Below are 27,344 nucleotides of genomic sequence, written 5' to 3'. Positions count from 1 at the left end.
ACAGATCAATACCGACCTGTTTCAACAGCCGCGCCTGATGGTACCTGCCGTCGAAATTCGCGTCGTTTTCCTGTTAAACAACGACGAATTTAAACTCGTATCGGTCCCCAAAGACAAGGAAACGTACAATTACGAGGTGGACATTAAAGAAATGACGTTACATTTGAAAAAGGTGACGCTCGCACCTTCCCTGTTTTTGGAATACGAGCGGCGGCTTCAGACCACGCCGGCCATCTACGTGTTACGCGGATTGGAAACCAAGGTGCGGAGCTTGAGTGCCGGGAGCTTGGACGCTCACTTTGAAAACGTTTACCCCGAAAGGGTACCTTCCAAATTATGCGTCGCCCTGCTCGCCACGTCCGACTTTCTCAGCAACATCCAATCGAACCCCTACAAATTCCGCCATTACGACCTGTCTCATTCGATGCTCTCCGTGGACGGCCAGCAAGTGCGAGCCGAGTAGGACTTTCAGAACGACCTCGTCAAAATTCCCTACTTTAACTTCTTGCAAGAACTGGGAGAGAAACATTTCAAGTATAGCTACGAGCGATTTAAAACGAACGGGTTCCTCCTCTACTTCAACTTGGACGTGGACAAGTGTTCTTCTCCTTCGCATTTGAACGAGTGGCGAAAAGGAAACGTTCGCCTGCAATTACGCTTCGCTAAAGCCCTTCCACACACGGTCACCGTCCTCTTGATTTCCGAGTGTCCCAAGCTCATGTGCGTCGACAAGGACCGTACGGTCACCTTCCCATAAGAAAAGATGTATGAGAGTGGAACTGAGTGGAACATCTTGGAACTCGTGTCCCTGAACCCCCTCGCTTCCTCCATGCTGAGAGGCATTTGCGCTTCCGACGAAGCCTTCGTTTTACGCAAGCCCGGCTATTTAATCATCAATACCGAAGAGCAAAGAAAGCGCGGACAGCACTGGGTGCTCTACCTGAAAAACTACGACGGGTCTGCCGTGTTTTTCGACAGCTATGGACTTCCCCCCATCGAAGCAAACCTTCGAAGGACTTTACCTGTAGTGGACGAGTATAACGACGAGTGTATTCAATCGCCTTTTTCGCCTTACTGCGGGCTTTTTTGTATCTACGTAGCCACGCGCATGTCGAAACGCTACAGCTTGAAAAGTTGTGTATCCATGTTTTCCTGTAACCTCGAAGAGAATGACGAAACAATAAAACGTCTCCTCGTGAGCGAACTCGTTTCGTAAAAATAGTCTATTTATTTTTTCACGACAAACACAAGACGCTTGCGAGACGATCTTCCAACGTGCTGACCCGACGCTCACCGTCGTCGCCGGTCTGCACCGTGACGTCGAGGGATGTGTGGAGAAGCCAGTAGCGACGGACGATAGGTCGGTTGAAACCCGCGTTGATGAGACACGGGTCGACTGTCTCTCCTCGTCTATACTTTTCCAACAGCTCGAGCTTGTAATCTACGAAACGCTTCATTTTCTTTGCAATCTTCCCACTGACGGTGAACAGATGTAAGGGTATTGTCTTGAGAATCGAGTGAAAGTCTCCCTCGCAGCTATCGCCGTGAATATAATCGCGTAATCGCAGCAAGTCCCGATACATTCGTGTTTGCACAAAGGTGGCAAACCTCTGCTCGGGCGTCATCATGACTGAGGCGGAATGAGAGTAGACAACCTTTTTTTATTTCTCGTTACACATGAATTAGGCTCCAGCTTTGGTTTCCCCAATGGCTGGGGTTTGTCGACCAGAGTCCACCGCAACGACAGGTAGTCAGTTGATCGCCGATTCGCAAAAAGAAGGTCTTTGGAGGAGGCTTGAAGGTTAGGACCAGGGGTAGATCTCCCGTCAGTAGCCATTCGTAATCTGCAACGAAAGGAGTGTGAGAAACGCGTGTTTTTTTAACTCAAACACACACACGTACTTCTTCAATCTTCTTCAGTCACAGAGTGACACTGATGGTCCATCTTCTCCATCTTCCTTCAATAGTCGAAGTCCTTCGCAACGTACGTCGAATGGTACCGTCCGACAGCCGAGAAGCGGGCGAATCAATCGGTCCGTCCAATGCTTTTGCTCTGAAAAAATGTGAACGATTATAGAACGTATTAAAAAATAACGAGGAAGCGTACCTTTGGACCACAATCCACCACAATTGGTGCAGAAGAAGCGGGCGCTACCAATCTCCCGAAATATGTGAGGCGGGAAAAACCGACTTCACGCACAGCAAAAGTGTTGTACACTGGAAACGAAACTCTTCAAACATTTCGGCGATGATGACGTCATGGGTATTACTTACGAGGATCTACCAAGCTGATCATGATGGAATGACGATCGACCATTCGCTTCGACATTTATAGTAAAGCTTTGCCTCTCACTCTCTATGACGTCATTGAACGTGTTTGAACATGTTCGGACACGGGCGGCGAACCGTCGAAGTCGCCCCTGGACACACTCGTTCTTCTCTCTTCCTCTTTATGACGTCATTGAACGTGTCTGAACATGTTTGGACGTGTTTCAAGATGTTGTGACGTCACTGAATATGTCTGAACATGTTTGGACGTGTTTGAACGTGTTTGTTGTGACGTGTCTAGACACGAACCCCGCAATACGAAAAACGTCACGCAGTACGAATTAGACTGGTGGTTAGTGTGTCGCGCCCAGTGTAGAAGGATCCTGGTTTCGAATCCCACTCTGGGTCTTCTTGTCGTCATATACAAGTCGCCCCAGAGTGTTAGCTTGAAATTAGTGTAATGTTTTATTCAACGTCGATGGTATCATTGTCATATGGGACATGGCAAAAAGGCGCGAAAGACGGAAGGCGGGGTGGTCAAAGTACGACGCCACCATCGCAATGCGAGGAGGAGGAGAGCGGTGCAGCGACTATAAAAGGTGCGCTGGTTCTACGACGATTGACAGGAAGCCCACGAGGGGCATCCATCCACGACACGAGGCGTTTCGTGGAGCAAAATGTAAGTTGACCGTCTCTGCTGTGAGAGTGTATTCTATGTATGACATTGTTTTTCAGGAACGAATAGCCACTGTCACCGCATAACACTGAACACAGAAACTCATCCCATCCTCTCTCATCATCAATCTCAAGCGTTCCTCAACTGAAGGGAAAAGTGAGCATTGTTTCGTGAGGGGGAATCTCGTACTGATTTTGTTTGACCGCAGTGCCGCGCTGTCTCGTATGTCAGTACGACCCCATCGATGCCATGCTCGTGGCCGTAGAAAGAGAGCACGAAGCTAGAATAGAGAATCTCGGTAATAGCCCAGTCGTCCTTTCAGATGACGACGACAGAGACAGTAGTCCGCCTTTCGTAATACCTGAAACGGACGATGACGAACACCCTAGATGGACATGACAATGCAGACGAATTGCTCATGTGGGAAGGGGATCAGTCATATGCAGATTTCATTCCTCTGTCTGGTAGGGTTCGAGATGAATCACCAGATGCAAGCCCAGAATTTCGAAACGAAGCTGAGCCTGTCCAGGGTCGTAGAATCGTTGAATTGAGAGAACACGTCGTAGAGAATCATCCTTCCGTCACGGAGAGACGATTCCTTCCTTTTTTTGTCACAGATGAGGCATTTGACGGAATGGCTACTAGGTACACGCTTCTCTGTTCCCCGCACGACGACAACGTCGACGATTTGCGACTCTATCTACCGAGCATAAATCCAGTAATCACGCGCGTCCTCGAAGCTTATCCCATGCCTTTCAAATTTTGTCTGTGCTTGAAGGCGCTCATGGTTAAGGACGGAGCCGACGGGTTGACTTCGCATCTCCTTCACGTGAACCTTAACGTGAACCATCACATGAGAGTCGTTCATAACCGCCAAGAAATCAAAGGCGCAATAAATGCTGCTATCGCAGAATCCTCGCAACGCGTTGAAAACTATGCGAGAGAAGGGTCTGGTTTCACCTCGAATGACGTCCAATGTGTCGACTTAAAACTAACGCGCTTAAAACCGAAGCGGATTGGATGCACGATCGAGCTTCCCGAGCTGGGCGATTCCACGCGAAATCATCCAGCGGACCCGCTCGGCCCTCACAAAACTATCGCGAATTTTTACGAAATTTTTTTAGCAGTCCCTAATAGTGCAAAACGACACACCACGAAACATTTCTTCCCAAATATCAATGTGGCGGGTGCTACACACGAGCAAAGTTCGCAGCACTGGCAAAAACCGTGCCTGGCGTGAACGGCAGCTGCGGCTCATAGAAAGCACCTAGAACTGTGCGGTTTTCTTTTGCGTATAGAGGAAACCATGCTTTACACGGCGCTCAAATCCAGGTTGTGGTGCTGTAATCGGTGCTGGTATACAAAGGCCGGAAGTTTCGCAATTTTCCTCCTACTTCGCGATTTTTTTGTGGAAAATCAAACCATTAAATTTTAATGAATATTTTTTCCTGTCAAGGCCCTAAGGAATACTTCAACAGGAAAAATCGCCAGACACGTAACTTTCATAGTCATTGCAAGAAAAAAAGAGGAAGTATGCGATTTTTCCAAAATTCGCTACAATCGAGCGTAAAACACGCAATGAAGAGGTCGGAAGAGACGCCTGAAACCAATGCAGTTTTATAGAATGAGCCTTCCTCTACAACATATTAAAAAATCTCGAGGGTGTTTTTTCGTATACTCTAGAAAATAATTTTTTTGTAGTAGAGGGTATTACGGCCACTGACCCACATTGCATGTATCCGGCGGGGTGTTATATTTGTTTCTTGGGCTCCCGTTTTAATTATTCGTATTTCCGATTTTTTTTCTGGTTGGTTTTCAATATGACAGCCACACGGCTCCAGTTGAGCGCTGTGGAGTTCCAATTCACCAGTATGACTATTATAGGCGCGTAGATGCAGGTTCAGTTGATGAAAGTTTCCTTTAACTGAATGCTGAACAATTCAGCAAAAATATTAACCACAAAAAGTCTAACAAATTATAACGCTAGAGGAAAAGACGAACGTGCAAAAAAGTCATTTACATGGCAGTACTGGAAACGACGGAATCTCGTGGTGGTGGTTCATCGTCCATGCTGTCCTAGGTTCCAGTGAGGCTCACAGCTATATAAAGCCTCGCACCACTCGTGTATGGAAGCGTATACCCGCGGATATCCGCAAGAAACTTTTGGGTTCGGATGAAATATGGACGCTTGTTGTGATCTGCGGATCGGACGTGGATGGCGCCGGATCAGGAGCGGGTCAGACTTGGATAAACCGCGAGATTGCGCCATCAGTTTGCTTCACACTAGGTACAGAAGATAGAGTACAAGGTGTACGAAAGCAGCTCGCGCATCTGAGAGAGATCTCTGGCTCTGGCGTCTCGAGTCGAGGTGCGCGTTCGGCGCCGATCTTGCATTTCACTTGCAATAAACTCTACTTATCCCGTTTGGTGCAAAATGTGTTGCTGTGCTTGGTGCCGTATAATCTTTCGTGGAAGCTAAATCTGTACTTGCTGTCGTGTATCCTTTGGTAGCATCATGGACGCTCAGGACCTGTCCTCGCTAAAAAGCTATGCCGCTCCGGGGTTTTCACTGTCGGAACGAGAGAGAGGAAGTCGCCCGTGTGGATGAAGTTTGGTGACAGCTTTTTTGTTTCTTTTTTTTTCTGCTTTGTGCTGACGGGAACGTTTATTTCCTGGAAAATTGGCCTGATATATCGAGCATAGAAACTGAACTATTGCTGCGTGCCGTGGGAGACGCGGATTTTTCGGATAGGCTGCGGATGTGAAAAAGCACATCCCTGCAGGGCTTTAGCTCACACGACAAAAAGTATTACTTAGACCTGCCCATCACCGCTAATCCCCAATCTCCGTTGCCGGCACCGTGCACACCGGAAACAATGCCATAAACTTAACCACCCAGGATTGCAATACGCGTGTTATGCTACAGAAGCAAAGGCTATGGTAACCTTGCAGAAGTCTGTACCACAGCATATTGCTTGCTCATTAAAACCCAACCAGACCAGAGAAAAAGTGAAAATCAAAAGAATTAAAACAGGAGCCCAAGAAACAAGTATAGCACCCCACTGGACACATGCAACGTGGGTCACTGTGGTCGTAATACCCTCTACTACAAAAAAATTATTTTCTCCTGTATACGAAAAAACACCCTCGAGATTTTTTAATATGTTGTAGAGGAAGGCTCGTTCTATAAAACTGTTTTGGTTTCAGGCGTCTCTTCCGACCTCTTCATTGCGTGTTTTACGCTCGATTGTAGCGAATTTTTGAAAAATCGCATACTTCCTCTTTTTTCCTGCAATGACTATGAAAGTTACGTGTCTGGCGATTTTTCCTGTTGAAGTATTCCTTAGGGCCTTGACAGGAAAAAATATTCATTAAAATTTAATGGTTTGATTTTCCACAAAAAATCGCGAAGTAGGAGGAAAATTGCGAAACTTCCGGCCTTTGTATACCAGCACCGATTACAGCACGACAACCTGGATTATAGCGCCGTGTAATGCATGGTTTCCTCTATACGCAAAAGAAAACCACACAGTTCTAGGTGCTTTCTATGAGCCGCAGCTGCCGTTCACGCCAGGCACGGTTTTCGCCAGTGCTGCGAACTTTGCTCGTGTGTAGCACCCGCCACATTGATATTTGGGAAGAAATGTTTCGTGGTGTGTCGTTTTGCACCATTAGGGACTGCTAAAAAAATTTTCGTAAAAATTCGCGATAGTTTTGTGAGGGCCGAGCAGGTGCGCTGGATGATTTCGCGTGGAATCGCCCAGCTGCTAAAGAGAAAAACAAAGACTCTCACAAACGTCAAACTTCCACCGAATCACGAAAACGAGTGTTTCAAGTATAGCGTGCTGGCACTCTTACATCCTTTGAGAAACAAACCAAAACTGCATGTAAGATACCACAAGTACATGAATCCTTCCCATCCGGAGACGCGCGTAACGTACTGGCCGCCCTGCTTCCCAGTCACTTACGAAGACATTTCGCTGTGGGAGAGAAAAAACAAAATCTCCGTCTACATCTACGTGTTCGATGAGCAGACGAGTTTGATATCTACCGGACGGGTTCCCTGCACGCTCTATAAGGATAAAGTCCACCTGCTCGAGGTTAGGGAGCATTTCTATGGGATCCGAAAATTTAGCACTTTCATGGGACGAAGTGACTACTTTTATTGCGAGAAATGCACGTCCGGTTACGGAACGAGAGAGGCATTGCAGCAACACAAACGTCTGTGCCGAGACGTAAACGAAGTGATTCTCGAAATGCCAAAAGCGGGGGAGTGTGTCTCCTTCAACAAGATACAGTACATGCATCCCTATCCCTATTTGGCGGTGTTGGACACGCAGAGCGTTTTGGAAAAGGACGCGCTCGTGAAGGACGCCGTGAGTGTGCACAGGATGAGCTCGTACTGCATCATTGTAGTGAGAATTTGGGACGGAAAAATACTAGGCCTAGATGACTATTTGCGACCCAATGTGGGAGAGAAATGCTTGCTCTCGCTCAAGCGATTTAGCGATCAAATCGATAGGTTGAACAGTTGTCCCACGCCGTTGGTCATGAGTATGGAAGACCACTTTCGGCACGCGAGCGCTACACACTGCGAATTTTGTGGAATCGAATTTAACCGACATACGCGGAACGTATCGCATCACGACCACACCCGCTTCGTAGAGCCCGGTTCTTCGAATTTTGTCGCGACGCTGTGTGATACGTGTAACCTTACGTGTCGTAACACCAAAGAACTCGTCGTGTGCGTGCACAACCTGCAGTACGATTTGAGCTCCCTTCTCCGCCACATGCACGTTCTAAATCTGGGCGAGCCGTGGATCTTAGCTTCGAGCTCGGAAAAGATAAGAGGGTTCAAGATTGGCGATCTCCATTTCCGCGATACCACGCAGTTTTTCAACCTCTCCTTGTCGAACCTGGTGGAAACCCTGCTCGCCAGTGGTGGTGAAAGCGCGTTTCATTGTACCCGTCAAATGTATGGTGACAGTTTCCGACGCCTCCTCAGGAAGGGCATTTACCCGTACACCTTCGTCGACAGTTTCGAAGCGTACAATTTGCCCGCACTACCGCCAAAGGAAGCTTTGAAAAGTGACCTGAACGACCAAGAGATCACGGACGAGGACTATCAGTACGCCCTCGAGATTTTCGAATTGTTCGAATGTAAGAACCTCGGCGGTTACACGCGTCTCTACGTCACGCTCGACGCCTGTCAGCTCTGCGACGTTGTACTGTATTTCAGGAAGATTGCGCTAGAGACGGATAGGTTAGATATCCTACGCACAGTGTCCCTCGCCAGTTACGCGTGGAGCAGCGCTCTGAAGCTCACCAAAGTCAAACTCGAGCTCATGAGCGATCGCGAGATGTACGAAACGATCGAGACGGGAATCAGGGGAGGCATTTGTAACAGCTTCCACAGATACTGTCGGGCTAATCACGAGGGGTGTGACGATTACGATCCCCAGCAAGAAAAGACTTTTATCCAGTACCTCGACGTGAACAGTTTGTACCCGTACGCGATGACTTTCCATCTCCCGACAGGTGGTTTTGAGTGGGTGGATCCTTCGAGGTGGAGCGAGATCGATGTTCTCAACATTCCTCACGATTCGGAAGTGGGTTACGTGTACGTGGTAGACTTGTCATATCCTGAAGAACTGCACGCGCTCACTAGGGATTTTCCCTGGCTCCCGAACACAGGTGCGTGGACGAGAACGAACTCTCCCCCTACCAACGCCACCTGAAAGATGCGTTGGCGCTGAACGCCCCTTCCACAACAAAACTCTTGCTGACGTGCTACGACAAAGAATGCTATGTCGTTCATTATGCACTGCTCGCTCTGTACGTGAGGTTGGGCATGAAAATAAAACGTGTTCACAGCATCCTCTCGTTCTGCCAAGACAACTTTTTGCGAACCTTCGTGCAGAGAAACGTCGCGTTGAGGAATGCCGCGAGCACGAAATTCGAGCGACTTCTGTACAAAACCATGTCGAACAGCACGTTCGGTAAGTCGATACAAAATGTGAGACGGATGAAAAACTATGCCCTAGCCTACGACAAAGAAAGCGCGCTCCGAAAAGCTAGCTCCGTCGACAGTCAGCATTTTCACATTCTGAGTGATAAGTGCATCTTGTACGAGATGAAACAACGCCGCATCAAATGCACGCACCCCTTTTACGTGGGCTTTGCCATTCTTGAAATATCCAGAGTCCGAATGTACAGCTTCATCTATGAGTCGCTCTTTTCTCGCTTGACATGTCCAGTGCAATTGATCTATAGCGACACGGACAGCATAATTTTTTCTCTCACGTGCGAAAGCCTGCAAGAGCAGCTGATGAAGATTGAGAGTGAGTTAGATCTGTCTTCCTATCTGCCGGACCACCCACTTTTCAACGACGAGCACGCGAATCAGATGGGGTACTTCAAAGACGAGACGGGGGGCGGAGTTATTCAGGAAGTCTTAGCCATCCGAGCGAAAATGTACAGCATTCTCTTGGCTGGGACACACGAACAGATCGCGAGAGCGAAAGGAGTTAAGAAAGATGTGGTGAGGAAACATTTATTGCACGAAGTGTACCGAGATTCTCTGTTCAATGAAAAGGCGGTCTCTCAGAAGCAGTGCACCATCCAGAGTATAAAGCAAACGATGTACACCAATTCGAGACTCAAGAAGAGCTTGGTCCCCTACGACGACAAACGCTATCTCGTGGATGCCGTACACTCCTTCCCTTATGGGAGCTGCGAATACGGTAAGCTTTCCTGGTGTTTTGACGCGTATCGCATTACGATAGTACTCCCTCTTTGTGCAGCACCGGAAAACCCGGAAGAGAGCCCGAGACCGTCGACGTCAGGCATCGAGTAACCGTGGAACAAAGAGCTGCACGCGCATGTAATCGAGAATAAAAGTTCTAGTCGAGACATGCTTCTCTCTCTCTCTCTCAGACAGGAGAAGCACGGGACATCGTGGCAGTGTGGTAGCGGAATGGGTGTACGAAAAGAATTACCATTCTGTCATCGTGCTGGTGCAGTGACCCGCGCAATGACGGCGCTGCGATGAAGATTCCCCTTTTCTGGCACGTCTGATCTCACGAACGCAGCATTACGAGATGATCAGACAAGGGAGGGAGGGTGCAGGCATCTATTGACCAACTCTTTTGTTTGTATTCAATAAAGATGTTTCAGTGAAAGAACACACAGAGTCTCGTCAAAGTTATTCGGACTGTTTAATGCGTTGCATGTCAATAACCAATCGGTATTTCAATAAATCAATGACGAAATTGGCGATGTAGACTGCTTGCAAATGTCGCTGCTTCCGCAGGGCGTGCTTAATATGAGCGATGGCACGAGCGAGAAGGTCTACGATGTCTGCAGCGATGTAGTTGGATTCTGCGTTGGACAAGCTCACAAATTCGCTCATTAGTCCCAGGGGTCCGTCAGGAACCGTTATGCAGACGTTCTTGTAACGGGCGTAGATCCGACGCACCATCTCCTGCAGCGGCCCCGGCGAGATCTCTCCTATATTGCCAAAGCCTACCATGTCTATCACGTAGCGAAAAGCAGTGATGGCGAGCTCGTTGCGGGGACTTTCGCTGTTGAAACATTCCTTCTCCACTTCTTCCCAAGAAGCGTGGGTGCGGGAACAATTTTGTAAAGAGTGGTAGCTGAACATCTTCACATAGTGATGACGCGAGCGCGGTGCGCGCTGCCTTTATACAGATAAACGCGCGCGCGCAAACAACAGAGAGTGAAACCGAAACTCAAAAGCCACCCGTCGCCGCTAGGAGCGCGCGCGCGCGCAGCGGAGAGCCGAAACCGAAAACACCTGCGGGCGGCGCAGAGGAAGCCAGGAGCGCGCGCGCGCATGCGCGGACGGGTGGAGCAGAGGGCGCGCGCGCATCCATAGCTGCCGCTGCGCGTCGCCTCAGTCAGTTTTTCTCTGGCTGCCGTGGAAAGCAGACGTGCGCTCCCCGCGCTCGCACAGTTTCTGGCTGGCTGTCGTACAGAGCAGACGTGTGTTCCCCGCGCACGCTCAGTTTCTGCCTGGAAGTTGCCGCGGGAGAAAAGGTGAGTGATTTGACGCGCTCCTTTTCTCGTATGTTTGCCGTGTTTAGCGGTGACCAACGAGTGATTTGACCGCGCTCGTTTTAAGCCTTTTCTCGCATGTTTAGACTTGTTTTGCGGTGTCCAAGCCTGTTGACGCATGTTTAGCGATGTGTGCCCAGTGGTTCCCGCCTTGTGTTAGCTGCGTAGTGTTGTGACGTTGAGGTTAGGCCTAAGCGATCGTCCCCGTAAGCCTTTTTCCCCGATGTGTACTGTTTTCTCCGTGCTGTTTTAGCAGTAGCGGTTAGACCTTTTCTCTCGTATGCCTAGACTTGTTTAGCAGTGCTGTCATTTTTACCTGCCGCTAGTATCTTGTTCTCTGTCTTTCTCGTCTAGAGCTATGATGGTGGCGCCATCTGGTGTGATGCCTTGCAACTAAGTGGCCACCTGTCGTCGATCTCTGCAACTGCTGGGTGCAAACTACCAACATGGCGGGCGCTGGTCAATCGGGTGTTGCGGAGCGGCTTCTTCGCCGCGGCATCGTTGATTTTCGAATAAATTGTTTCTCTCCACTCTATTTCTATCTTTTTATTTTATTTTCTGCCTATTTTTTTATTTTTTATGACCACAATTATCCGGAAACGCACAACTGGTCTGGACGCGAGATAGACGCTCCCCAATTAGTGTGATGGCTCCCTGGAGGGTGCTGATTAATGTGGGGGGTCCCAATTAGCTCTAATTGCTAATTAATGGCGTCCAGACGAAGATGTGCGTTTCCGGATAAACGTGGTCAGTACTTACTACTAACATGATGCATAACAAATTACATACAATACGCACAAGCTACTATTATTGTGCTTTCTTGTTGCGCATGAATCTCTGACTATGGATCCCAACCCACTAGTTGCCTTGCTATGCTTAGTAGTAATAGGCGTATGATTACACGGAGCTTTGCCAGCACTGGCCCTCATTTCCAGCTTAGTAAATGCTTATGCATATTTATTAATCCATTATTATTATTATCCATTAATGCTTATCATTTATTGACTTCACAATTGTTGCTCTTTTATTCTTTACCGCCTAATGATGCTTTTACAAACTATTACATGTTTTAAGCACATGATTGGTTCACATGAGTCCAGAACAAGCTGTGATATACTAGCTGCAACACATATTCCAGCGAAGAAGACTTACAACACTCCATTTCCATATCCCCTCATCATCCTGAAGCAGATCAGTCAGATGCAGAGTTCCACACATCATATCAGCACACAGATTCAGATTGCAACTGTGGTTATGCTCACCAATCATGACATCACTGTTTCTGATGTAGTCGTTTTGTAGCAGTGCGAAACCGTGCAGTGTGGCTGTAGTTTTCATAGGTGTAGTTTCATAGGTGAAGGTGGAAATTGAAGTATGACATGTCATGAGTTGTACCAAATAGTATGAAACATCGAAAAGGACACTAAACAGCATGTACATCATACGCGCTCGCAAGAATGCCACGAAAACGCCACTGATCGCACGGAATCATCTACCAGCATGTTGTGGTAGCTGGATAAAATAGGCGTAAGTAGCTATGACATACACACCAAGCAAGCAGAAACAAGAACTGAACTACTACAAACTGCGTTTCCTATATTCCGTCGTCATGTTTTCTATCTTAACTCGCACTTGCTTCCCGACGAAAACCGCAGTAGCTGTCTCGACGCGGTCGTAATCGGCGGCGTTTCTTTTCTGTCCTCTTTGGTCCCCGATACGGCTACACTGTCTTCACAGGGGTTTATCAAGTGCATCGTCATGGCATCTGGCCAAACGAAGTGTTTTTTGCTGCACGGCAGCTCACTTATTGCTTCCGACGACACAGTAGCTGAAGTGGAGTCCGCCATCTTGCTTTTCATTGGACCCGACCGTGGTTGAGGAGCTCAGTCGAAGCTCAACCGTGGTCGTGCAGTGAACCACGTTCGGCGCTGCAGTGTAACACTCTCAACCACGGTTGAGCTCGACCGCGGTCGACTCAACCGTGGTTGAGAGCGCTAGTGTAACAAGGGTATTACTCTACGATGTTGTCAGAGGCCCTGTTGTGGTTACTTCCGTCTGACATCGTCGTAGACTTCCATTGCCAAACTAGCCACCCAGGGAACACATGGTAGTCAACTAGACGTCCAGACCTGTTCTAGCCCTAGACTTTAGGGATAGTGCCCAAACTAGACGTTGACTAGACGTCTAAAAGTCTTACCATTATTTAGACGTCTAAAATTAGTGATTTACTAGACATATTGTAGACATTTAGTAATTGACGTCTAATTGTAGACGTCTTGTAGCTGGCCTTGTATGTACCACATATTAGAAATCATGAAGATTTTTGTTTTATTAGCTTTTTAAGAGGTGTGAACACATTCACACATCAAATACAGTCACTATATTATAAGAGGTGGTTCTAAGCTTAGCTTTCAGGCTTACAAAACTGAAGTTCAATTGTTACAAAACATATGCAGGAAACTGAATTACTTGATGGCAGAGTTAACATAATTGTGGTGTTCAAGTTGTCCGTGAACCGGCCCTGGTGACTGAGTCTGTTCGCCTTCTGATCCCGAGATCACTGGTTCGAACCCGGCCAAAAACAGCAGCAACTTAGTGCCAGGATACAGGTTGCTTAGACATGCCATCTTCCACAAGGGACATTAAATACGGTGTGTTGTGTGGTGAGCTTTCATTGCACATTTAAGGACACTCAGGTGGGCAATCCACAGACCGACTGCTGTGGCGTCGCTCATGATCTCAGTTATCTCGCAATGTAAACCCCAATTGTTATTAAGTCTTCCATGCTGGTATTTGTCCACAAGAGTCGTCACAAGAGTCGTCACAAGAAATCTAAAAAATGTAGCCAAATGCAGAAAGAGAACTGGAATTAGGAGGGCCATCCAAAAATAAGTTTCCCGATATTTGTTATTCAAAGGAAACACCACTAGGACAAACTGAATGGTGTACTAGTTGGGTGTGACATCCCGGCACTGCAGATGTTGGTTAATGGAGTGCCGTTCACCTAATGTGTCAGGCATTCAAGCATGGATGTAATATTTCCGAGTACGTCTGACTATCCTAGTACGGAAGAGTTAACCTATTTTTCGTTAAAGAATAAAAGAGTGAAAGAGTACTTTAGAGAATATCCACTGACAGTTAACACCTGTTTATACAAAACACTTTACAGGCATTGAAGTGGTGTGTCCTCTATACAGGGTCGTGAAAATCTGCACAATGAACAGTACAGTGGGAGATCAGCTATAACACCACGAAACGACGTTTCTTTTCTGAAATTCCGAGAATTGTTAACGGAGACTGGCGGGTCACTGGTACTGCACTCTGATACTAATGAGAACAAATTTCCTTCAGCATGGTCAACGAAAGTTATGCGAGATGGGGGCCACATTTGCTCGGTAACGTTTGTAAAGAGCAACGAATGAATGCAGCTTGCATTTTCCTTCAATGGTATCAAGACGGTCAAGATGAATTTCTTGGAACAATTTTTATTAATGAAACCTGGATGCATTATGCAGGTGCTGAGACAAAATACCATAGGAAGTCATGGTGGGTGCCCGGTGAAAGCATTCTGAAGGAGGTCAAACTCGCGTTTTCGTCTGGAAAGGCTATGCCGACAATGTTTTAGGACTATCATTGTGTGCAACTCGTAGATTATCTCACATGCACAATGACAGTAAATGCAGATGTACTGCGAGATCCTGGGAAAGCGTCAAACTAGAATGAAACAAAAACGCACAGGACTTGGGAGGGTGTAGTACAACCACGTCAACGCTGTCTGCACTCGTCTTGAAAGACTCGGGATTTGTTCCAGAAATTCATCTGGAAATTTGCCAAAGAGAGAAAAAGTACACAAGCGAACTGGTACAACGTTGAAATAGGAAGCATCACCTTGAGCATGAGGAGAATGAAGTATACAGGAGACACACAAACGTGAGTTTCCTTTTCGTGGGCTTCCTGTATACTTCGTTCTCCTCGTGCTCCAGGTGATGATTCCTACTTCAATGAAAATTTGCCCAATCTGCTGTTCCATCTTCCTCTCAAAGCACCCCTCGGCAGTCACCAATTCGCAAGTGATCATGAAACACAAATTGATCAGGTGAAATGCAAAGTGAATGCCTCACTTTATAAACAGGGCATAGCATGGCACAGACAAGGTATTGAATACTTGGTATCACAGTATCAAAAATGTTCAGCTAAATAAGGTGACTGTGTTAGGGAGTAACGTTGAGCTCTAATCTGTACATAAATTTTTTCAATGTTGTGCTATAGGTTTACTATTTTGATCACAGCAGAGGAACTTTTGTTGGATGATCCTCATACATGAAGGAAATTCCTTATTCTCTTACTTTCCATCACACGTGTGTGGAGCAGCAAGTACAATCTGTTTGCAAATGATCATACTGAGGTAATAAAACTGGACTCTGCAACAACCTTCAGAAACTATGCAAGGAATGTACCACATTAACTTTGTCCAATTATATTATGACCAAATGGATAGTATGTAGTCTTTCATGCTATGTGAGTTGTATGCCCATATATTGTAACAAAAGATCAGTCAAATGAAGGCAGTCTGACTGAGGTACGTAGATAATTTAAATAATGTCCATACATATGATGATCCGAGTGTTTTTGGCTCACTGACATGCATATACACTGACAGCATCCACAACTAGAAGACATTACCAGAATCTAAGTGCTGTGAAGTAATATTTTATTTTACTGAATATATATCTTTTTTTCTTAATGGAAGCCCGCATTTGTTCGGGGCAATGTTTTTTGAACTAGCGTTCCTGATGGAGTTACCGTTGCTGGTAAATGTAAATTTTGTACGAAGTAACTCCCCTGCACCAACACCTTAGCACCAACTGCTACACCAACTTAAAGAAATCAGCAACTAAATTATTGAATCACTGAAACGTCAATAAAAAAGTCGACGACGCCGACGAATCGTGCAGCGCAGCACTATAAACTAGAGCACTGCACGGGCCGACTTTTCCGGGCCCGACCCGGCCCGGGCGCATCGAAAAATGGCCCGACCCGACCCGGGCCCGGACCTTCATATTTTGATGGGGCCCGGCCCGGCCCGGTGACCCAGTGACTAGAGCCCGGCCCGGCCCGGCGTCTAAGCAAATATAGCCCGGCCCGGCCCGGCCCGGTGACCCGGCGAGTAGATCCCGGCCTAGTATTTCCAGCCGCGACGTACGCGTTTCTGGCGATTATCAAACAAATTTATAAGTAAATTTATAAGGAGAGAAGACAAACATACAAGTGATGGCGGTTTAACACCGTAACCGCACGAGACCAAATTAAATCCAGAACGCACGGGGCGTTATCGTTACACTGTCAATATTTTGCGGAGATAGAGCATGCTGTCGACAAACTGCTTCTCCCAGTCCCTATCCCTCTCACCAAGCTTTGCCAAAGTGATTGTGAAATATGTGAGGAGTGAGGAGCAATGTAAAGTGGCTTGGAGAATGTTCTAGAGGGTCGAATGATATGCATAATGCAGTACCCTTTGCTTGTCTTTGCAAAATATGCACAGGAATGACGCAAGCGCATGATGATATGAACTAATGCATCTCCAATGTGTGGAATTAGCTGCGTGGCCCGGCCGGGCCTGACTCTCGGGAACATATTTGTCGGCCCGGGCCCGGCCCGCGGTGGTGGCGTATTTTAACGGCCCGGGCCCGGCCCGCGGTGCTGGCGTATTTTGTCGGCCCGGGCTCGGCCCGGCCCGGAGCACACAGCCAATAACAAGCCCGGCCCGCGGGCCGGGTCGGGGGCCCGGGCCCGTGCAGTGCTCTACTATAAACCATAGCTCTACAAACACAGAAGCACTTTGCACGTACTGTGGGCAGCAGATAGCAGATGTTTGTTTACTGCACATAACATTTTCCCACAAGCTACACAGCTGCAGCAGTAAAATGGAATCTGACGTGACTCAGGGATTTCAGGACCCTTCAAAAAATCTTGAAACTGCCCATGGTAGCTCTTTGAAACCACTGAACAGGCAATGCGCTACATATTAGGCACACCTGTCGCTCAGTAGCAAAGGCACTGATAAAATGTTTGCAAAAAGAACAGCGATTTTCAACACATACATCACAAAATACGACACTCGTCGCTGCAACAACGATGGCGATTGCATAATGATGATGATGTTGGTGTAACTTCCGCTGGATTGGCATATGTGTTATTTAACATTTAACCTCCACCACCCAATTATAATGAACGGCCACGGAAATTAAAGATATTACAAAAAATAAGTACTCAATAAGCACGAGCTAAAGCAATGGCAATGACGCTTGCCCGTCTACCCAATCACCATCCATCATGCATCCATCCAACCAGTTCGAACCAGTTCAGTTTCAACGGTTGAAACTTCAAACTTTCCGGGCGCGCAACGGGTAGCAGTTGGGGTCTTCGCGGCTGCATTCCACTGATTGTTATACGAAAATCTTTCGAAGTTCTAATCTCGCGCGCGTTTTGTCTTGCAATTTTTGAGCATAGCGAGAACGTACGCCGTGCTGTCCAGTGATAAAAGCTGTTGAGCACAGCAGAGCTCCCAGAGTACAGTGGTGGACAACGTTTCTTTGTTCTCTGACTTTCAAGTTTAAGGGGTGAGTTCACTCTTCATTAAAGTATGTGCCTGTTTCTGTGCACCAAATCGCATGTAGTAGAGATGCGTGGCATAATATTGGAACATCGTTTCCTTTATTTCGGCTTCGTATCACCGATTGAAGCATATTGGAAGTGTGGGTTGACCTGACTGCACTTGCATTCAAAGTAGTGATTAACGTTGTATGTTCGGCAGTACAACGTTTCATTAAGTGCCTTGGTTCGTCTTTGTGCTAAAACAAATACGGTATCATCAATTAACCATCGAGATTAACGAGTTTTCGATGACTGTTGAAGTCTTGAGTAAACGAAAGTCGACAGTTACAGTTTGCAGGGCGGACATGCCGGAACATAAATGCTGGCTAGTTCATTGTCATGTCAGCCCGACTTCGGTTGTTGCATTTTTCGCTGGTAGTGAAACTACACACTGAAAATTTTGCGCAAGTACTTTTGTTTGCATATCATGGTTTCATAGCAACTGGGTTTTTCTTTTTATAGGTGCTTGGACTATCTTGCATCGGTGGATATGAAAATAGTGGTAACCTACCCTACGAAACAGCTGTTTGCACATAAGCTTAACAGTTCCCTGTGAGGTGAGGGGAAGCAGTTGTCACTGACGTGTGACTGTGTTGTCCTCCAATGTTCCTGATGTTCGATGTGCCCCCTAATCTTACTCTGGAGGGTGCCTCTTTAAATTTTTTTGTCAACAAAGTATTGCAAATATAGTTGGTGGAAGACTCTAACTGCTTTCCATTTACATGGTTGTCTTGTGGTTAACGAAATCGAACTTTTTTTCAGATGCTGTGAAAGTCAGCAGGGAAGTGCGATGTAGAAGAAACGACTGCCAGAAGCTTGCTAAGGAACCGCACAACCTGTGTGGGCAGCAGACAAAATATTCATCAAACGGTACAAAACTAGTATTTTTGTGCTTGGTCGTTTTGAGACATCCTTGGTATTGTATGGTGAACAGCGTGACTATGTCATTCCGTCTTACTTCAACCAAACAGCTATCTGGTAGTAGTGCAAGATTTGAGTTCCTAAAAGGTTTATTCACTGAAGTCACCTCAGCGCCATACTATAGGTCCCTCAATGTTTAGTCCTTGCATTTGTTTGCTGCATTATGCTTTTTAGGTGACTATTAACACCAAAAATATGGAAATTGCTCAGACATTTACAAATCACAGAGCAACAAGTTTTAAACACCAGATATACGGTGAGTATAATATGGGTAACAGCTTGACTGAAATCTACAATAGGGCCGATGGCAGCAAATCTGCCTGCTAGCGACAGTGGCGGTCTCCTGCGGATGATGTCATGTGAATAAACGTGTATACAACTTGTACGTACTTATAATATTTGACGTGGTGATACAGCTCCTGCTTTGTATTGTCTTTTATAATATACACAGTGTTTATTTTTATCCTGTACAGAAGTTTTGCACCAAAGTTATGAGAGCAGCACAGATGTTGTTTTAGCGTAATGGAGTGATGGAAGTGCTGCGCCAATCATGGAGTGCTTAGCAGTCGCCTGCTCGACCAGGTAAGGTTGTGTGTCACGAGAAAACGCCAGTCACATTGATGTACTTTCACAGCGAAAGCTGTTACATCTTCATTTCCCTGAGATCCTGGGAGCGTCCGCTAGAGCCCTGTGCAGATAAGATTTTTAGCATCCACGTACACGTTATCCGATCCGCACCGTTGCATACACAACCGTTTAGATCCGCAAGTTGTTTCGAAGGACGCGTAAACACAGCCGGAAGAATGTTGGTATAATTTCGGATGCCTCCATGCTCTCATGGAAGGACTCATGGCGACAAGCAAAGATAAACCTTTCAACAAACGCGATATGGAGAGACTTCTGGAACGCTTCCTCACCGGTGCTCGTGTGGACGCCAAAATGCCTTCTCTCCCGTCTTGGGCGTGCATGGTCAAAGGTGAACCCGGGCATGCGCTCGCTGTCGGTGCGCAATACAAATAAATTGCTAGTAGAAAAATTACAGCATGTGGTATATCTGCATCCGACCTCGAGCCATCCGATCCGCACACCGCAGAAAGTGATAAATTCTCATCCGAATCCGCATGTATCTTACGGATATCCGCTTCCATCCGCGGATGGTGCAGGGCTCTAGCGTCCACATCAGGTAGTGACGCGCAAACAGATTTTCAGCTGTTGCTGCAATTTGTGTTGTGTAGCTGTAACAGTTCTGTGATTTTTGTACGTGCAGCTTCTTTTCTTTGTGCCTCTCAGATGAGTGTTGATACAGCTTTTGCTCTTATGTGGCCAGACAAGCATCCCGTGAAAGAGTGTACATAGCCACTAAATAAACTAGTTAGAACTAGCAGGCTACATAATGCTTTCTGACATGTTTTGCTCTATTTTCTAGCCACGGTGAGTCATTGGAGGCAGTGCTGCAGCACCAACAATCACTCGTTGGAAGAAAGGAATGAGGTGGCCATCAACACCCTGCTGCCAGTTCAACACTCCTCAGTCAAAACACAAGACGCCTGCTTGGCGTCAAAGTCAATCCAGTTTTAGACAAGAGTTTTGTACCGTAGACTTCGTGTGTGGTTTACTGCGAATAAATGTTTATGCTGAGATCCGTGTTGCTATCAATTATATCATATTTCTGCATGAATGCATGCCAGGACGGTAGCAGGACTAGTCATGGTCTAAAGAAGGTCTAAAGGTGGCTAAAGTAAGGTACAGGGAATGTATAACCCTAGACCTGTCGCCTGAATGGAGGGATAAAACTGGTCTAGCTGTAGACTTCATGTCTAATACAAGGTTAAGTGTCTGACCCTGTTCCAGACATCCAGGTCAAAAGAGTGTCTAAATCACGGCTAGGTACATAGACATCGGATGTCTAGGGCTAGATGGCTAGGTGGCGTAACGTTAGACGTGTTATTTGACGTCTAGTGGAGGGATACTAGACATTTGGTCTAATTGCCTAGACATTCTATAGACATTCCTTATCTCTTTTTTTAGACGTCATTTAGACGTTTACTAGCCCACCATGTGCTCCCTGGGCAGTCTCGTGTCAGAAGCGTCACGACCTCAGTCGAAGACGGAATTGTCACAAATGTTAAAGGTCAGCTACGCCGATTTCCCGATGTGTTGAAACGGTTGTGATATTCAGAACGAGCACATCCAACTGCCCCCGAAACGCACCTTCGTTTCTCAATTTTGTCTTCCTATTACGAAAATTAATTCATCAAAGAAACCAAAACAAGCCATGGGCGCAGCCATTTTTGTGACGTAGATGGGATAAACCTGCTCCATCTACGTAGATAGAGAATCGTGCGTCTGATTGGATGAAAGCTGAGGCTTTCTCTGACTTCCCTGGCGTCTTCTCCCGTTTGCGAGGAAATCCAGTTATGGCCGCCGGCTACGATGAGCGTTTCGTCCGTGGTAATCCCGAGAGCTATTGAACGATGGAAACAACAACCGCGAACTCACCTCAACATCATTTTCGGCGTGAAATTGTGATTATGTGCTCGAGAACTTCGCAGTTCAACCGTTCAGCTGCCATTCACGTCAACCCGTTTGCTGCTTTTACTACAAGTGCAGGAATGGGAGCGATTGAGCAACAACGTGAGACTTTGTGATCGTTTGAGCATATACCTGCAGAGGACTGGTCTTCAAAGAAGAAGGCCGTATTTCTGCCCATGCACATGTGCGATTGCCAGGCTTGTTACATTGTGCAGCATCATAGCGCGACTGCAATGAACGACGTAGGAATGTATCGTGACCACTCGAACTGCACTCGTTGTACCATTCGTCGGTTATATGAAAGTGCTCATTAAGTTGCCCCGCACAAAAAGTGTTGGATGTAGTTTTGTAGTGTGTTGTTTATCTTGTAGAGCGCATCGCGGCATGTAGGTCGAGAGCCCTTATACGTATTTTTTGCGTGTTTACTTGAGTGCATGTGCGCATTGTTCTATACCACACAGGCCATATTTCATTCATAATAGTTTCGCAAATAAACACGTACGGGTCGATCTCATATTGCTTTCGAGTTAGGCATAGTGTCTTCAGATCAGGGTATGTGTATCCTGTTTGCTGGGCCCAACAGATGTTATTAAGGGTAGTGCAACATTTCCCACTTCTTGAACCATGCTAACATTGCCAGAATAAGGAACATTACACTGTGCTGTGTACTCCACACTCAGTTGTCTCGCGACGTAAACCCCCAATTATTACATTGGGTACTCCACATGTTCAACCAGTCAGCACTTCCCATATCCTATTTTTTTAAACATGTGCTTAAAATTGCACAACTGCCACTCAAGTAACTTTGCCACCAAATTAGTCAGTGACAAAAGGTATATGTACTTTATCACAAATTTAATAACCTTGGTGGAAACGGTTGGTGTCCTCTGCCTTGTACGGTGCACTTCATAGCAAAATACACAATAGTCCAAATGTTTTCCTTGTCCACAAATGCCCTGTCAAAGCTGAAAGACTCTTATCAAAATGGGGAAGCGGGCTTGCTTGTCCAGAGAAACAAATATGAAACTGCAGTGCTCAACGTAAATAACTGCATGCTCAGCAACTAAGGCTGGTGATGCCGAAGACCTAATATTTCTAGGGTAAAAGGAACAAAGGAGAAAAGACCACTGTGGCGTATTAATGTTGTTTCAAAAGTATAACACCACAAAATTTGTGAGAGTCAGTTGGTGTATTTAGTTATGTTGGTCACCTCCTGCACCAATTTTTAATAAGATTCAAATGCGTTGCTACCAACTAGGACCTAAGCATGACCTATGATCTAATAATAATAATATCTATCTATGACCTATATGGACCCTCACCACTAGTTTGGTCTAGGTTTCACACGTAGCTTCTAGTGAAATTCGAAGCTGCTTTGTAGAGCAGACAGGAGACTTGCAGAGTAGAGAATTTTTTATTTATATTTTCCATAGAACATGTAAAAAACAATGTGCTGTACCAACTGTATTCAAAGAAATACAAATATACTTTGTTTTAGCTATGTGCACATTAGCAGATTACAGGTGACCGATGACACACAATGGTAGAATGGTAAGAATACTACCACTGCAGGCACTGTCCTGAAATTCTAAGTCACCATTTGTCAGAAAGCAATGACCACGCACAGCCTAAGGATCGTATTGAGCTCCTTCCATTATTCTTTTTGACAGCATGTTGGCTGCCATCCAGTCCATGAAAGTGACCCTTATCGTTGAAAGAACGGTTCATCAGCAATCGAGCGGGTGATAGTGTCCATGGTGGCGAGACCTAAAGAGGAGATACAAGAAGGGACATAAACACGCTATGTTGAGACATTGTGTATGTCCCTTCCTATCCCTCGTCTCATGGTTTTTCGCTATGGACCTTCATGATGTTTCCTTCCGGAAACTTGACATACTTTTATGTAGAATTGTGAAGGTACAACTAGGTGCTGTTAGCAAATCACACAGTACTTTTCTTGAAACAAGAATCCATAGAAGGTACACAATCATCTTCAGCATTGCACACATCTATGGGACATGTTAATCACTTTAGAATGTCACAGACATGTCATGGAGGCCAGCACATGATTAGTGGTGTTGAACAGACAACTATTTGTCAAAATTTAGGCACAAAAAGCAGTTTTGGCACCTGCATGTTGAGACAGATGTATCTCTACATACTTTGCCATGACACAAATATATGAAGCAACAAATGTACTCTTTAGTTCATTATGGTTATTAGTCAACACTGCCAAGAATGTGGGAACACAGTATTTTACCACGTACACTCCTCAAAATGACCTTCACACACGACACATTGTAGGTCAACGAGACTCCAGAATGATGTCCTCTCCCTCCCCATTAGCTGAAAACATTTTTCTACAACCTTGCATAAGGGGAAGTTAGTACAAGAAACGCACACATTCCTTTTTTGAGCAAATCAGTATTCAGATCGTTACCATACTGTGGTAGGCCTGCAGTGCATTACGTGGTACAGCACACACTGTAAAAAATTTCACCGTAGAACATGTCCCCCATTCTAATGACAGTCTTCTCCAGTTTTTCGAAATGCCATTTCCTATAGTGCTTTATGGTATGACACAGTATTTCTAAATCTTTACTGTAGTTTACTGGTTGTAGCAGAAAAAAGACATCACTGTTTCCGATCACAGGACGCAAACCATAAGTGCTATACGGAAACAGTACATGCTGCTCTCTAGCAGTTGTTCGTGTTTGGACATGGTATGGTGCATGCAGGGTAAATTCCATGGTTAAAATATCCAAACGTGAACAACTGTTAGATTACATGATGTAGAATGCTCTATAGTACAGTAAAACCTCCAAAGTCGGACACCTCCCTACCCTCGGACAACTCCCCATGATTTCATTTCTCGGGCAGGCTCCCATTGAAACTACATGGGGACGAAATTCTCTATGTCGGACACCTCCCTATCTTGGAAGTAGGATAGGGTTTTCCCTGCAAAGTCGGACAAAACCCTGGCCAAATTACCTCAATATCGGCCCATCTTTGCACCAAAAAGACCCAAAATGAACCAGTGGCCTTGACTTTTGCCCCTTTTTTCCCTATACTGGTCACAGCATTTTGTTGCTTTAGTTTTTAGAGTCCAAAAACAAGTGCTGTCAGTCTACATTGTAATTCTTTATGTGAGCACTTGTCTTCAGTTTGTCTAGAGCTTTTGAACGAGCACTGCACCAAAGCTATCAGAAGTGGGCTGACGCTTCAGAGACAAGTCCTTGCTGCTCGAAAAGCTCCAGAGGTAATGCCATTGAGTAGAATCTGAACGGAATTGAATATACTAAAATCAGTAATAATTATCAGTGAAGAGTGGGTAGAGGTACCACTACCAGGCACCACCACCAGGTACCACTAAGGACCTTAAATTGGAGAAGGAGGACATTTCTCACAGCTGTGATCTCTTCCATTTTTTGTTGCCGTCATATTCTGTAACTCGGACACCTCTATAAGTAGGAGACGCTTCGGCTGCACCGCGGGTGTCCAACATAGGAATGTTTCACTGTATTTATGTTCCGTGTCATGTGACCACAAATAATATATGCTTTTGCTCATGCTGCACAGCACAGGCGAATTGAGCTGCATGTGAGGATAATAACATGAAACCCGAGGCGCGGAGGAAAAGGCATGACTTTACGGTCTCTGTGTCAGTTGTTTCATGTTGTAATTGCGTACCAGCTGGCCTGTACCTGAGAATAAGTTTGATGCATTGTACATGCACCATACACATGCAGTATGTGGTGTGTTGTGATAGTAATGCCACTGCCAATTGAAGAATAATGCTCCAGGTGGATTGTTTCGGTACAATCTTAAACTATGCATACCAAGGGGTAGGGCATCTGCGTGACAGGTTTACCTGGAAGTAAGAATGTAAATGTTTGCTGAAGTCATTGAATAATTAACATTATCAATATACTGCTGCACATGATACAAACAATAGCACACATGATGCTCCGATATGTTCTGCAGGAATGTCACTGTACTCACAATATTAGTACAGCAGCTACAGAAAGGCATAAAACAAGTTTTTGTATACATGATACCACTTGAATGCAACACAAGCTTCTGCTGCACTGCCAGAACACCACGGCGGACAGATTTACCTTACTTCACCTCAGAAAAAGTACATACTGTTGCACACATGATGCTGTTTGAATGTCTCGAAAAACATAATTTATGACCGAAAAACATCAACTGGAAGATTTCGATTTACCTTAGTCAAAACTGAGAAAAAGTATGTGCTGTTGCACACATAAAACTGCTTGAACTGCCCTTGAGCACTCTGGAAAAACCACCTTATTTGTGACCAAAATACAACAGCTGAGCCAACATTGAATTTATACCTTACTGAAAATACACAAGATTTGCTGCCGTGCATATGATACGATGATACTGCTTAAATGCACTATGAAAGCGCTGGCACGTCAGGCATGGTTGCTCTAAGCTAGCGAGCAACAGCAAGGGTATACGAACACAAGAAGTCGAGCACAAGTGATGGAATGCACTTGATTAATCAGAAAATAAAATGTCTCAGTACCAGGTGTCACTGTTCCGTCAACAAAAACAGATGAACTTTGAAGGGGCGTCTGGTTGGCACTGGTGACAGCCTTCAGCTTGAAACCCAGACGGTGATAGTTGAGACGTGGAGTGCAAGCTTTTCGGTGGTGCCAGCATGCCTGCGAAATCATTTAACAAATAAGGCAATTCCAAATCTGTACTGAGAATACACCCGCTGGAGCGTAATCTCTAAAGGATGAAGCAGTAACTGACAGATAGCGTATTTTTCTCTTCTACGTGATGCAATTTGCACCGCATGACTGACTTGTCTAACATTACGCGTCTTACCTTTATCTGCTGCCTAGTCCTGCCCCTGCAATCTCCTGCTGCAGATAAGGTTGGCACAGCATCCCGGACGAGACATCTTCGGCTTCTTGTGAAACAAGTTGCGCATTGCTTCCGTAACATTCGTATGAGCCAGATAAACAGATCAAATCGCTCCTTTCGAAGGTGGCACCCAGCCGGAGTTGTAACCGATTGTTGCAGTCAATAGATTTCTCTTTCGCCTTTCGGAAAATTGTGGTTTGAAACATTGGAACTGCATGCTGAAGTGTTCTTGCAGACGGGAGCAAAACGCTCACGCATTCTCGGCACGCAGCACAGAACACGAATCACACCAGGAAGTCTGTACTGGCCTAGCAAATGCTTTGCAGTCGAAGGAAGCAAAACTCACGTTCCTCGTGGGTTTAGTGAAGTCCAGAAATATACTGGCTCCCTAATAGCGAACTGTTTATCACTTCCCCAATGTGAATCTGCGCAGCAGACGGCTTGGCAGAAGAAACTGGCCGGCTTTGCGGAAGAAACCAAGCTAAAAGTCATGCCAAGCCGCGCGGGCAGACCACGAATGTGTCGTCGACACAGGGTTTGCGGGCCACAAGACGGGATGTCAGTGAAACTAAAAATTCACTTTTTCGGAAAACTGCGAGGAGTTTGGGATAACTATTTTGCATACATAATCAGTGTTTCCTTATGAACACATCGTGTGAGTATCATTCCATTCTGTAACACTCGAAAATCGGCGTAGCTGAGCTTTAAGCCAACCTCAGCGGCTGTATCCCATTCGATAATAGCAGTTTTCTACCAACAGCGCGTACTGAAGTTCCGTCAGGGGCAGCCTATCACTATGGCCCTTAAACGACCGTCATCCTGCGGATTTCTTTAGAGGGAAGCACGGCAATCATCGAGTTGGCATGGCTAACCCTCTTCCTGTTTTGCAGGTTTTGTGTTTCGTGCCACTGTTATCGGCTTACCAATGCAACAGTCCTCTAGGCACACTCATTCAAAGCCATTGAGGGGCAAAATTGAGGGGCACTGTATTTTCTGTATCTGAGGATTTCTGCGATAGAACAAGAGATATCCGGAAAAAAATATGGGAGTCTGCAAAGGATGAACGGAAGCAAGGCAGATCTGTACGTTAGGTATATAACAAGATGATTGTCAACGGAGTGACATATTTGAGTGGGACAGTTTAAATGCATGTAGGCGACCAGTTACAACTCATACTTCATTTTGTTCTAGTGCCACACAAAGCTGTAATGTGGATACAGGCAAAACGACCTCGACCGAGGTGGTGGGCCGCGGTTTGCCACTGGCAACAATCGAACGAATAACGGACCACCCTCAATACAGTTTCCTCAGAATGTCA

At 46.0% G+C, this 27,344-nt stretch overlaps 1 protein-coding gene and 2 long non-coding RNA genes across 6 annotated transcripts in view; 2 read left to right on the top strand and 1 right to left on the bottom strand.

The window, feature by feature from the left end:
- Window positions 1-27,344, top strand: part of LOC135378940 (caspase-7-like) — a 314,482-nt gene that overhangs the window by 220,745 nt on the left and 66,393 nt on the right. The window lies entirely within an intron of this gene.
- Window positions 17,626-20,338, top strand: LOC135375180 (uncharacterized). Of its 2 annotated transcripts, XR_010417181.1 has the most exons (5): window positions 17,626-17,640; window positions 18,137-18,231; window positions 18,437-18,544; window positions 19,069-19,177; window positions 20,022-20,338. It is a non-coding gene; the product is annotated as an uncharacterized LOC135375180 (long non-coding RNA). The 2 variants fall into 2 exon arrangements; XR_010417180.1 differs by lacking the exon at window positions 17,626-17,640 and having other exon boundaries at window positions 18,010-18,231.
- LOC135375175 (uncharacterized) lies at window positions 24,686-26,095 on the bottom strand. The gene is made up of 3 exons (XR_010417179.1): window positions 25,988-26,095; window positions 25,680-25,818; window positions 24,686-24,998 (listed from the first exon to the last, which is right to left on the bottom strand). It is a non-coding gene; the product is annotated as an uncharacterized LOC135375175 (long non-coding RNA).

The sequence above is a fragment of the Ornithodoros turicata genome, chromosome 1, assembly GCF_037126465.1.
Source record: "Ornithodoros turicata isolate Travis chromosome 1, ASM3712646v1, whole genome shotgun sequence".
Taxonomy (NCBI): Eukaryota; Metazoa; Arthropoda; class Arachnida; order Ixodida; family Argasidae; genus Ornithodoros; species Ornithodoros turicata.
Note: the sequence above shows the minus strand (reverse complement) of the source record. Positions and strands in the feature narration are given on the sequence as shown.